This window comes from Oncorhynchus mykiss, chromosome 19, assembly GCF_013265735.2.
Source record: "Oncorhynchus mykiss isolate Arlee chromosome 19, USDA_OmykA_1.1, whole genome shotgun sequence".
Taxonomy (NCBI): Eukaryota; Metazoa; Chordata; class Actinopteri; order Salmoniformes; family Salmonidae; genus Oncorhynchus; species Oncorhynchus mykiss.
In genome coordinates, this window is record NC_048583.1 from 63423754 (window position 1) to 63436707 (window position 12954).

At 42.8% G+C, this 12954-nt stretch overlaps 1 protein-coding gene across 1 annotated transcript in view; it reads left to right on the forward strand.

Annotated features, from left to right (window-relative positions):
- Nucleotides 1-11570: 11570 nt before the first annotated feature.
- fbln5 (fibulin 5) overlaps nucleotides 11571-12954 on the forward strand; it is a 64849-nt gene continuing 63465 nt past the window's right edge. The window contains exon 1 of the mRNA XM_036955360.1: nucleotides 11571-11705. The gene's annotated coding sequence lies outside the window, so the exon portion shown is untranslated. The remainder of the gene's footprint in view (nucleotides 11706-12954) is intronic.

The following is a 12954-nucleotide window of genomic DNA, read 5'->3' on the forward strand; positions in this document are numbered from 1 at the left end:
CCCCTTAGGCATGGCCTAGTGATAATGTGTTTCTGTCACCTGAGAGTCCAGTGCTCACTGCTCTTCTCCAACTCTGTCTGTCCCTGCAGATGTGAGGGTTTGAATTGTAGAATTTAAAATATCAACGGTGAGCCCTTACAGAAGATATCAACGGTGAGCCCTTACAGAAGATATCAACGGTGAGCCCTTACAGAAGATATCAACGTGAGCCCTTACAGAAGATATCAACGGTGAGCCCTTACAGAAGATATCAACGGTGAGCCCTTACAGAAGATATCAACGGTGAGCCCTTACAGAAGATATCAACGTGAGCCCTTACAGAAGATATCAACGTGAGCCCTTACAGAAGATATCAACGGTGAGCCCTTACAGAAGATATCAACGGTGAGCCCTTACAGAAGATATCAACGGTGAGCCCTTACAGAAGATATCAACGGTGAGCCCTTACAGAAGATATCAACGGTGAGCCCTTACAGAAGATATCAACGGTGAGCCCTTACAGAAGATATCAACGGTGAGCCCTTACAGAAGATATCAACGGTGAGCCCTTACAGAAGATATCAACGGTGAGCCCTTACAGAAGATATCAACGGTGAGCCCTTACAGAAGATATCAACGTGAGCCCTTACAGAAGATATCAACGGTGAGCCCTTACAGAAGATATCAACGGTGAGCCCTTACAGAAGATATCAACGGTGAGCCCTTACAGAAGATATCAACGGTGAGCCCTTACAGAAGATATCAACGGTGAGCCCTTACAGAAGATATCAACGGTGAGCCCTTACAGAAGATATCAACGGTGAGCCCTTACAGAAGATATCAACGGTGAGCCCTTACAGAAGATATCAACGGTGAGCCCTTACAGAAGATATCAACGGTGAGCCCTTACAGAAGATATGGCCTACACACACACTCACACACAGACCTACACTCACTCACTCACTCACTCACTCACTCACACACACTCACAGACCCACTCACACACACACACACACACACTCACAGACCCACTCACATACACACACTCACAGACCCACTCACACACACACTCACAGACCCACACACACACACACACTCACAGACCCACACACACACACACACTCACAGACCCACAGACCCACACACACACAGACACACAGACACAGACACACAGACACACACACACTCACAGACCCACACAGATGCCTTCAGAAAAGTATTCACAGTTTGTGTTAAAATCTTCAATTCAAAATAGATTAAATATCTTTAGTTTTCTCATCCATCTAAGCACCTTTGGTAGAGATTACAGCTGCGAGTCTTCCTGGGTAAGTCTCACACCTGGATTGTGCAACATTTGCCCATTATTCTTTTCAAAATTCTTCAAGCTCTGTGAAATTGGTTGTTGATCAGACAACGATGTTCACGTCTTGCTGTAGATTTAAGACATCCAATCAGGAGGAACGTAGGTAGTAGACACAAGGATAGATGGAGGTGGACCGTTATTACTGTGCTCCTTTCTTCCAACAGTCACTCAGTGATGTCGCGAACTTCCACACAGCAGGACATGTCACCCTGTCTGATTCACTGGCAGTTTGATGTCCTTTTAAAAAAAATATATATATATATTTTTTTTTAGAAAGGGGTTGAAAGGAGTCTTTTTTTTTTTTTTTTACTAAAGAAGGATCCGTTGGCTATGTTAAGGAGACGAGCAGGACTCAATGCCCTGAGTGTCCCATTCACTTTAGTCTGTGTAACTCTTTCTGCCACGGTATTGTTACAGACAGACAGTATTGAACAAAGAGGGAACGTTTTATGGCTGTGCAAAAGAACGTGAGGGAGAACGTCTCGGCTCTATTTCAACCCGTCACTGTTTGGACAAATTGGAGATGTAGGAATATACGTTCTGTATTATTTTAATTGACCTAAAGGCCTAAACTCTGGTTCTGGCCCAAATAGCACCCTAATCCCTACTTTTGACCTGAGCCTTATAGTGCCTGGTCAAAGGTAGTGCACTATGTAGGGAATAGGGTTCTATAAAGGTAGTGCACTATGTAGGGAGTAGGGTTCTATAAAGGTAGTGCACTAGTTAGGGAGTAGGGTTCTATAAAGGTAGTGCACTATGTAGGGATTAGGGTGCCATTTGGATCGCCGACTGTCTGATCTGATGCAAGGCTTGCCCGATGCTTCCTGGCAACAGCAATGCGGTAGAGATTTTAATGTGAGACTGCTCCTATGCATCTGGTGAAACCATCCAGACCATGTCTGATAAATCTTCTGTTTTCCCAGACAGAGAGATGGTGATCAGCCACACGGCCGTTACTGTGGTAGTAAAGCTGGTAATAGCAGGCTGTGGTTCGACCAGATTGCTTGACTATGGCTCCGTTCCAAAAAGCACCTTATTGTGTGTGTGTGTGTGTGTGTGTGTGTGTGTGTGTGTGTGTGTGTGTGTGTGTGTGTGTGTGTGTGTGTGTGTGTGTGTGTGTGTGTGTGTGTGTGTGTGTGTGTGTGCGGTACCAGTCAAAATATTTAGAACACTCATTCAAGGGTTTGTCTTTATTTTCACTTTTTTTTTTTGAATGAAAGTCAGACATAAAAACTATGAAATAACACACATGGAATCATGTAGTAACCAAAAAAAGTGTTAAACAAATAAAAATATATGTTACATTTTAGATTCTTCAAAGTAGCCGCCCTTTGCCTTGATGACAGCTTGGCACACTCTTGGCGTTCTCTCAACCAACTTCACCTGGAATGCTTTTCCAACAGTCTTGACGGAGTTCCCACATATGCTGAGCACTTGTTGGCTGCTTTTCCTTCAATCTGCAGTCCAACTCATCCCAAACCATCTCGATTGGGTTGAGGTCGGGTGATTGTGGAGGTCATCTGATGGAGCACTCATCACTCTCCTTGGTAAAATAGCTCTTACACACAGCCTGGAGGTGTGTTGGGTCATTGTCCTGTTGAAAAATAAGTTATATTCCCACTAAGCGGAAACCAGATGGGATGGCGTATCGCTGCAGAATGCTGTGGTAGGCATGCTGGTCAAGTGTGCCTTTGACTTCTAAATAAATCACTGACAGTATCACCGGCAAAGCACCATCACACCATCACACCTCCTCCTCCAGTGGGAACCATACATGCAGAGATCATCCGTTCACCTACTCTGCGTCTCATAAAGATATGGCGGTTAGAACCAAAAATCTCAAATTTGTACTCATCAGACCAAAGGACAGATTTCTACCAGTCTAATGTCCATTGCTTGTGTTTCTTGGCCCAAGCAAGTCTCTTCTTCTTATTGGTGTCCTTTAGTAGTCGTTGTTTGCAGCAATTTGACCATGAAGACATGATTCACACAGTCTCCTCTGAACAGTTGATGTTGAGATGTGTCTGTTACTTGAACTGTGAAGCATTTATTTGGGCTTCAATCTGAGGCTGGTAACTCTAATGAACTTATCCTCTGCAGCAGAGGTAACTCTGGGTCTTCCTTTCCTGTGGCGGTCCTCATGAGAGCCAGTTTCATCATAGAGCTTGATGGTTTTTGTGACTGCACTTGAAGAAGCTTTAAAAGATATTTTCCTCATTGACTGACCTTCGTGTCTTAAAGTAATGAATGACTGTCATTTCTCTTTGCTTATCTGAGCTGTTCTTGCCATAATATGGACTTTGTATTTTACCAAATAGGGCTATCTTCTGTATACCACGCCTACCTTGTAACAACCCAACTGATTGGCTCAAACGCATTGAGAAGAAAATAAATTCCACAAATTTAACATGTTAATTAAAATGCATTCCAGGTGACCACCTCATGAAGCTGGTTGAGAGAATGCCAAGCTGTCATCAAGGCAAAGGGTGGCTACTTTGAAGAATCTCAATTATAAAATATATTTTCATTTGTTTAACACTTTTTTTGGTTACTACATGATTCCATATGTGTTATTTCACAGTTTTGATGTCTTCACTATTATTCTACAATGAGGTAAAAAATAAAAACCCTGGAATGAGCAAACTTTTGACTGGTACTGTGTATGTGCGTACATTGGTGATAAGTGTCTTTAAATATGGAAAATAAGACAGTAGTTTCAGAACTACCACTGCCTACCAATTTGTGCCTACCAATTTTTCTGTTCAGATAGCTATACTCTATGATTGTGGTTTGTAAATTAAGAAATATAAATAGATATTTACAAAGTTGTAAAAACATAACAAAAACTGCACATTAAAAAGATTTACGTTATGTCTTGTCCACTCTGTGAAGTTAGCTCTACATTGTTGTACGAATGTCCTCCACATTCGACTACTGCCAAATGAATGTGACAGATGCGTCTCGAAGGTAAATATAGATTAAAATACATATTAAAATATATATTAACATATATTCATGTATTCCTTAACATGTGTCAAAGATGCTCAGACTGAAGTTCAAATTATTAATTGGATGATTAGAAAACCCTTAAAACTGAGACTCTGATAATCGTGATCGGAACCAGTGACTTCCTATGTTGGTTGTTATGATAAAATAAAGGTACTACTATCCCCCTTAATCACATAGTCTGCTCCTTTTGAGTTGAAGCTATTGTCTATTGGAATCACACCCTATTCTCTGTACATAGTGTCATTACCACCTGAAGTCAATATTGAATTAATCATTATTATCAGGAAGCTGGAGAGGTTCCAACAAACTTAATGCACCATAGTGCATGTCGGTCGGGAGCTCTGCCGGGGCAGTCCCGTTAGTTCTCTTAGTGTTAAATTTGCAAGATTTACATTATTCATAATGAATTCATCGTTAACGTTTGGTTCCTGCACGCAACTGACCAATACCTCACGGGGCTTCTTCTCTCAAAGCTGAGACCTTAAAACTGAGAGAGAACCCCTTTTCGGTTCTCAAAGCAATGTTCTGTGCGTACTGCTAAATTGCTTATGCTGATAGTGAGGATTCCATCCCAGGCAAAATCAATTAGTCACTTGGATGAACCCAGTCCAGTTTGGTTATTAGAAAAGCACAAACAACATTTTCCCCTCACAATAGGGCCCATAGGGTTCCGGTCAAAAGTAGTGAACTAAATAGGGAATCAGGAGCCTTTTGGGACGCATTTTTAAATTTAACTAGTCAGTTAAGAACGTATTCTTATTTTACAATGACGGCCTAGGAACAGGTTAACTGCTTTGTTCAGGGGCAGAACGACAGAGTTTTACGATGTCAGCTCGGGGATTCGATCTAGCAATGTTTTGGTTACTGGCCCAATGCTCTAACCACTAGGCTACCTGCCTCTAACCACTAGGCTACGTGCCTCTAACCACTAGGCTAACTCAGAACAACTAGCCTTCTGTATGCCCTGCAACTCAGAACAACTAGCCTTCTGTATACGCTGCAACTCAGAACAAATAGCCTTCTGTATGCCCTGCAACTCAGAACAACTAGCCTTCTGTATGCCCTGCAACTCAGAACAACTAGCCTTCTGTATGCCCTGCAACTCAGAACAAATAGCCTTCTGTATACGCTGCAACTCAGAACAAATAGCCTTCTGTATGCCCTGCAACTCAGAACAAATAGCCTTCTGTATGCCCTGCAACTCAGAACAACTAGCCTTCTGTGTACGCTGCAACTCAGAACAACTAGCCTTCTGTATACGCTGCAACTCAGAACAACTAGCCTTCTGTATGCCCTGCAACTCAGAACAACTAGCCTTCTGTGTACGCTGCAACTCAGAACAACTAGCCTTCTGTATAAGCTGCAACTCAGAACAACTAGCCTTCTGTATACGCTGCAACTCAGAACAACTAGCCTTCTGTATACGCTTCAACTCAGAACAACTAGCCTCTGTACGCTGCAACTCAGAACAACTAGCCTTCTGTGTACGCTGCAACTCAGAACAACTAGCCTTCTGTATAAGCTGCAACTCAGAACAACTATTCTCTATACGCTGCAACTCAGAACAACTATTCTCTATAAGCTGCAACTCCTTTCTGCATATCAGAAAAGTTACTTAACTTGCATTACAAAGTGTCTGAATATTCTGCACTTGGACATACAGTGGGGCAAACAAGTATTTAGCCAGCCACCAATTGTGCAAGTTCTCCCACTTAAAAAGATGAGAGAGGCCTGTAATTTTCATCACAGGTACACTTCAACTATGACAGACAAAATGAGAAAAAAAAAGTTGCAGGTAGAAATGCCATGGATTGAGCCGATGTCGTAACTTTTAGTAGTGGTACATTTCCCAATGATCTCGAAAACAGCCAGGGTGGTTCCTCTCTACAAGAAGAGCAGTAAAACAAATGTAGGAAACTACATGTCAATCCTCAGCACCTCATCCGAAGTTGTTGAGAGATTTCTTTTTTAATCAACTTGAGAGATACCTTTTCGAGAACAAACTTCTTTATGTACTCCAGTCTCGCTTTAGAACAGCTCTTCCCACTGATACTTGCCTTAATCACCTTTTTGACCACAATAAGCAGGAAAGTGAGAAGGGGGAACTATACAGGAATGGTCATGTTAGACTTACAGAAAGATTGACACTGTGGACCAATGATATTCTCCTGATTAAACTGAAATGCATGTTTCTAAATGATGTAGCAGTGAATTGGTTTAGGTCTCATCTGACCAACAGAACACAAGTATGTAATATTGGTGATATTCTGTCAGAGGTCAAAGAAATATCCTCTGGAGTACCACAGGGATCCATTCTAGGGCCACTCTTATGTCTTATATACGTTAATGATATGCCAAATACAGTAAAGTCCTGCTTTATGCTGATGATTCAGCCATACTGGTACCAGGGAAGGATACAGTTTACATAGAGGAGACCCTGAGTAAGGAATTGCATTTTGTTAGAGATTGGTTGACTGACAACCAAAATTGCTGCTAAAACGATTTGTAAAATGGCAAACAAATTGAAATGTTTATATCGTTTAACACTTGATATTTTAACATCAAAATTAAGAAACTGCTTGTCTCAACTCAGTGTCATTTTGATTTTGCCTGAACTGCTTGGTATAGCGTTACTCTCTGAAAAAGAGAATGCAGGTCATGCAAATGAATGTTACCAGGTATATGCTGAATATCTCTCTAGGACCCACATAGGGTCCGGGAGGTGGGCTTGTTGCCTTTGGAGTCCAGAGCGGATCAACTTAAATGTAATCATATATTTGACATCTTAAATGATTGTGCCCCAGGTTATATGAAAAACCACATTGATATGGTCTTTATAACCAAGTCAGTTACAATACCACAGCTAATGTTATGTCTTGTAAAAATCCCAAGAGTAAACAGTACTGCAAGGAGCATGTTTTTTTTCTCCAAACATGCATTTGTCTATGGAATAGCCTTCCCTTAGAGATCAAGCAAAGAAAAAGTGGAAATAGCTTGAAAAAAAGGTTTTAATTTGGACAGGGTTGTCTCGGTAAGAGAAACCACTCCACTGACCCTTGTGCCCCCTACTGATGGTCATTTGTATTTATTTGAAGGATCGGTATGATGTGCAATTAATAGATTGTTTTAATGTGAAATTAATACGGAATGTATGTATTTATGGTTGTTTTCTAAAATAAAATATTGCCTTTCTAATCATTATATGTCTTATTGTTCGGAGAACCACTTTAGAAACAAGCTTCTTAATTAATACTTTCAAGTGATCTCCTGTGGGTTACGAATCCCTTTGGCCCGACAGTCTGGGGGGGGGGGGGATGGTAACGAGACCCGTAAAATAACTCATGCAAATTATAAACAGTGAAAAAGTACGAGCACAAATGAGACCAAAAATAACAGACAACTAAATTACCGTCAAAACACTCATGGTTTATTTTTAAACACACGGTAAAGGGGGGTGGGAAAAGGGGCTGGACCCAGGGAAAGAAACAAAGATCCCAGACTAGACTACTTCAATACAGCTAACTAACTAACCAAAAATACAGTGGGTGGTCCGCCCAGTTCTAACTAGTGTATTTAGACAAAGTTTACCTACGGGTAATGTATGCCCATGGGCGACTTATTTTGGTTTCCCCCTTTTCCCACCATCAAACAAACAGTAAAACACCATAAACAAAACAATACTCACAGGTGAGGACAAAGTGACATGTAGGTGTAAAAACAAACGAGAGCTCAAAGAGAGAGAGAGAGAGATATTGCGAGAGAGATTGCGACACAGAGAGATTGAAACACAAAGAGATCGAGCTCTAGAAAAAAAACAACTGAACAGGTTTTTTAAACCAAGGGAAAGGGGATGTGATTGGGTAATGGAAACAGGAGGAGGTGTGTCTTCTGATTGGGGAATGATGATTGCCACCTGTGAGGGGAGAAGGAGAGAAAATAAATACACACACAGGCACCTGTATTCGTAACACTGGTTCCACAGTGTACATTTTAGTTGTATATGTCTGTTACCCAAAATAACCTTATTGTTTGTTCTACATGGCATATTTCTATCTGAATGTTCCCAAACATTGTGTCCTGATGAACGCACCCCTATGAAGGCAGAATAGGATGCAATGCTTGCATGACCTGGTATTGTTCTGGTATTGGGGAGCAACGGGATGATCATCAACTGTGATTACTTGATTCAGCAGATCACTGCCTTCATAGAACCATAGTGGATTCTGTGCATTGTGCATAAACTACCACATGATCTTGGCTCGTGTGGTTGTCTGTAGAGCATGGTGCTTGCATTGCTAAAGATTGTGGGTTCTATTCTCATATGTAAAATGTATACACACATGAATGTAAGTCGTTTTGGATGAAAGCGCCTGCTAAATGGCCCTGTGACTTTACTTTCATTAATCTGATGACTGTTATTTATCTAATCAATTAACTATGTTTAATTGTGACCCGATTTTAAATTCATCGTGTAACAATTAACTCAATAGGATTTGGGGCACCACGAGAGCGGTTCTTTAAAGAGTTATCATCTCCCTAATTAAACTCTAAAGGTCTTAACCTATCACATCTTAACAGTCAACGTATTAATCGTAACCTCCTTGCATCTGCAAAAACCCCAGCCTTACCATTGATTCAGTACTGCACTAATTGGTTTAATTAATTATTTACTAGCTAACTAAATGGTAAAACGGGATAAACATACACACTTAATACATTATCCCTAGTAGACTGACACAATATACACACTTAATACATTATCCCTAGTGGACTGACACAATATGGTGGCTTGTTACGAAAGAGATGGAGAGGGTTGGGGAGAGAGCGACAGAGACAGAATTTGGTACATTTAGAAACTACTCTCACAGTAATCATATACTTTGCCCATTTGGAGTAAGAAATCATGAATGTATTTACGTGTAAATGTCTTGCTTCTTCCTTCTTGGAAAAGGGTGTTGGGCCTTTTTGCGACACACTTGTAAGGCTCCGATTGTCCAGAAGGGATCCCCACCCAACTCCTATTGTTGTTCTCCTCTGCTGTTGTCCGGTATCCGATGACCTGTCATGTCGTCCTGAACACAACTATAGAGTTTATTTTCCTTCCATTCGCTCTAGAAGATGGTCCTTTGAAGATAGGCTAGCCAGCCGCATTGATGGTTCCCAATGGTTTGAAGAAGTAGTAGAAAGATCCCACTTAAATTAGCTTTTCGAGATACTAGCTGTACCAGTGATTGTCTGGGAGGTAACTTTATCACCTCTACCTCGTGTTGAGATTCAAAGTTTAAACCACTTTAAATGTGAGCTGCAGCTCTGGTCTGATATGTTAATTCTTAACCAATCATTTTACACTGTTGGTTCAAAAGGGGCGGTTCCGTCAGGCTTACACGCTCTCTGACCTCACTCAAGGGGGCGGTGACTTACAATTTCCTAAGATCATATCCCTCTCTTAACAAAAACACTTTCATCATTTTTTATATTTCATGCACAACGCATCCGATGGACACTTCACACACATAGTTGGTTTCCAAGTTACAGTATGTCCTTTATAAAAAATGTTAATGACATCACAAAGTAACAACCGAAACATCACCAGTGTTCTCCAGATTGCCTCTCCACGTTCTATGCTGGAAATATTGTTCCAGTGTTTGCCTTAGAACGCGTTAGAGTTTCGGCTGGAAAAGTTCCGTTGAAACAAAGGCACATTCCTTAAGTGAATTTGGAGGGAGATAGCCGAATGTTCTGTTCTTGATTTGCAACAGTGCATGAGCTGTCAATCCCCCACTAGTCCCTTCTATCTATTTTTGTCTCTGCTAGGTAAAGCCCCACCTTATCTCAGCTCACTGGTCACCATAGCAGCACCCACGCATAGTACGCGCTCCAGCAGGTATATCTCACTGGTCACCCCCAAAGCCAATTCTTAATTTGGCAGACTCTCCTTCCAGGTCTCTGCTGCCAATGACTGGAACGAACTGCAAAAATCTCTGAAGCTGGAGAGCAGCTCACAGATCACTGCACCTGCACATAGCTCATCTGTAAACAGCCCATCTATCTACCTACCTCATCCCCATACTGTATTTATGTACAGTATTTATCTTGCTCCTTTGCACCCCAGTATCTCTACTTGCACATTCAGCTTCTACACACCCTACCATTCCAGTGTTTAATTGCTATATTGTAATTACTTCACCACCATGGCCTATTTATTGCCTTACCTCTCTTATCCTACCTCATTTGCACATGCTGTAAATAGATTTTTCTACTGTATTATTGATTGTATGTTTGTTTACTCCATGTGTAACTCTGTGTTGTTGTTTGTGTCGAACTGCTTTGCTTTATCTTGGCCAGGTCACAGTTGCAATTGAGAACTTGTTCTCAACTGGCCTACCTGGTTAAATAAAGGTGTTCTCTACTAGCCTACCTGGTTAAATAAAGGTGTTCTCAACTGGCCTACCTGGTTAAATAAAGGTGTTCTCAACAGGCCTACCTGGTTAAATAAAGGTAAAATAAATAAAAAATATCAGACGTCAGGATTAGTCCCAGATGCAGTTCGATTAATAGGTGTGTATTAACAAAACAGGGGAAATGCAGATGACAGGTCAGAGGTCGGTAATCCAGGGCAGAGTCAGAAAAATACAGAATGGCAGGGCCTGGAAAGAGGAGACAGACGGCTATGAGACAGAGGTTTAATGGAGGAATACCGGGGAGCAGGCCGCATCTGGGACAGGACCGGGGAGCAGGCCGCATCTGGGACAGGACCGGGGAGCAGGCCGCATCTGAGACAGGACCGGGGAGCAGGCCGCATCTGGGACAGGACCGGGGAGCAGGCCGCATCTGGGACAGGACCGGGGAGCAGGCCGCATCTGGGACAGGACCGGGGAGCAGGCCGCATCTGGGACAGGACCGGGAGCAGGCCGCATCTGGGACAGGACCGGGGAGCGGGCCGCTTCTGGGCCGCTTCTGGGACAGGACCGGGAGCAGGCCGCTTCTGGGACAGGACCGGGGAGCAGGCCGCTTCTGGGACAGGACCGGGGAGCAGGCCGCATCTGGGACAGGACCGGGGAGCAGGCCGCATCTGGGACAGGACCGGGAGCAGGCCGCATCTGGGACAGGACCGGGGAGCGGGCCGCTTCTGGGCCGCTTCTGGGACAGGACCGGGAGCAGGCCGCTTCTGGGACAGGACCGGGGAGCAGGCCGCTTCTGGGACAGGACCGGGGAGCAGGCCGCATCTGGGACAGGACCGGGAGCAGGCCGCATCTGGGACAGGACCGGGAGCAGGCCGCTTCTGGGACAGGACCAGGAGCAGGCCGCTTCTGGGACAAACATCCGGTTAGCCGGGCCCCCCCCCGGACACGAGGTAGGTGGACTGTATGCCAGTGAATGGTGTGGTGACAGTGAATGGTGTTGTGACTGTATACCAGTGAATGGTGTTGTAACAGTGAATGTGTTGTGACTGTGAATGGTGTTGTACCAGTGAATGGTGTTGTACCAGTGAATGGTGTTGAACCAGTGAATGGTGTTGTAACAGTGAATGGTGTTGTAACAGTGAATGGTGTTGTGACTGTGAATGGTGTTGTAACAGTGAATGGTGTTGTGACTGAGTAACAGTGAATGGTGTTGTGACTGAGTAACAGTGAATGGTGTTGTGACTTAGTAACAGTGAATTGTGTTGTAACAGTGAATGTGTTGTGACTGTGAATGGTGTTGTACCAGTGAATGGTGTTGAACCAGTGAATGGTGTTGTAACAGTGAATGGTGTTGTAACAGTGAATGGTGTTGTGACTGTGAATGGTGTTGTAACAGTGAATGGTGTTGTAACAGTGAATGGTGTTGTAACCGTGAATGGTGTTGTACCAGTGAATGGTGTTGAACCAGTGAATGGTGTTTTAACAGTGAATGGTGTTGTAACAGTGAATGGTGTTGTGACTGAGTAACAGTGAATGGTTTTGTAACTGAGTAACAGTGAATGGTGTTGTGACTGAGTAACAGTGAATGGTGTTGTGACTGAGTAACAGTGAATGGTGTTGTACCAGTGAATGGTGTTGTAACAGTGAATGGTGTTGTAACAGAGTAACAGTGAATGGTGTTGTTACAGTGAATGGTGTTGTAACTGAGTAACAGTGAATGGTGTTGTGACTGAGTAACAGTGAATGGTGTTGTAACAGTGAATGGTGTTGTAACAGTGAATGGTGTTGTAACTGAGTAACAGTGAATGGTGTTGTGACAGAGTAACAGTGAATGGTGTTGTAACAGTGAATGGTGTTGTAACAGTGAATGGTGTTGTAACAGTGAATGGTGTTGTGACTGTGAATGGTGTTGTAACAGTGAATGGTGTTGTAACTGAGTAACAATGAATGGTGTTGTGACAGAGTAACAGTGAATGGTGTTGTACCAGTGAATGGTGTTGTTACAGTGAATGGTGTTGTTACAGTGAATGGTGTTGTGACTGAGTAACAGTGAATGGTGTTGTACCAGTGAATGGTGTTGTGACAGAGTAACAGTGAATGGTGTTGTGACTGAGTAACAGTGAATGGTGTTGTAACAGTGAATGGTGTTGTAACAGTGAATGGTGTTGTAACAGTGAATGGTGTTGTTACAGTGAATGG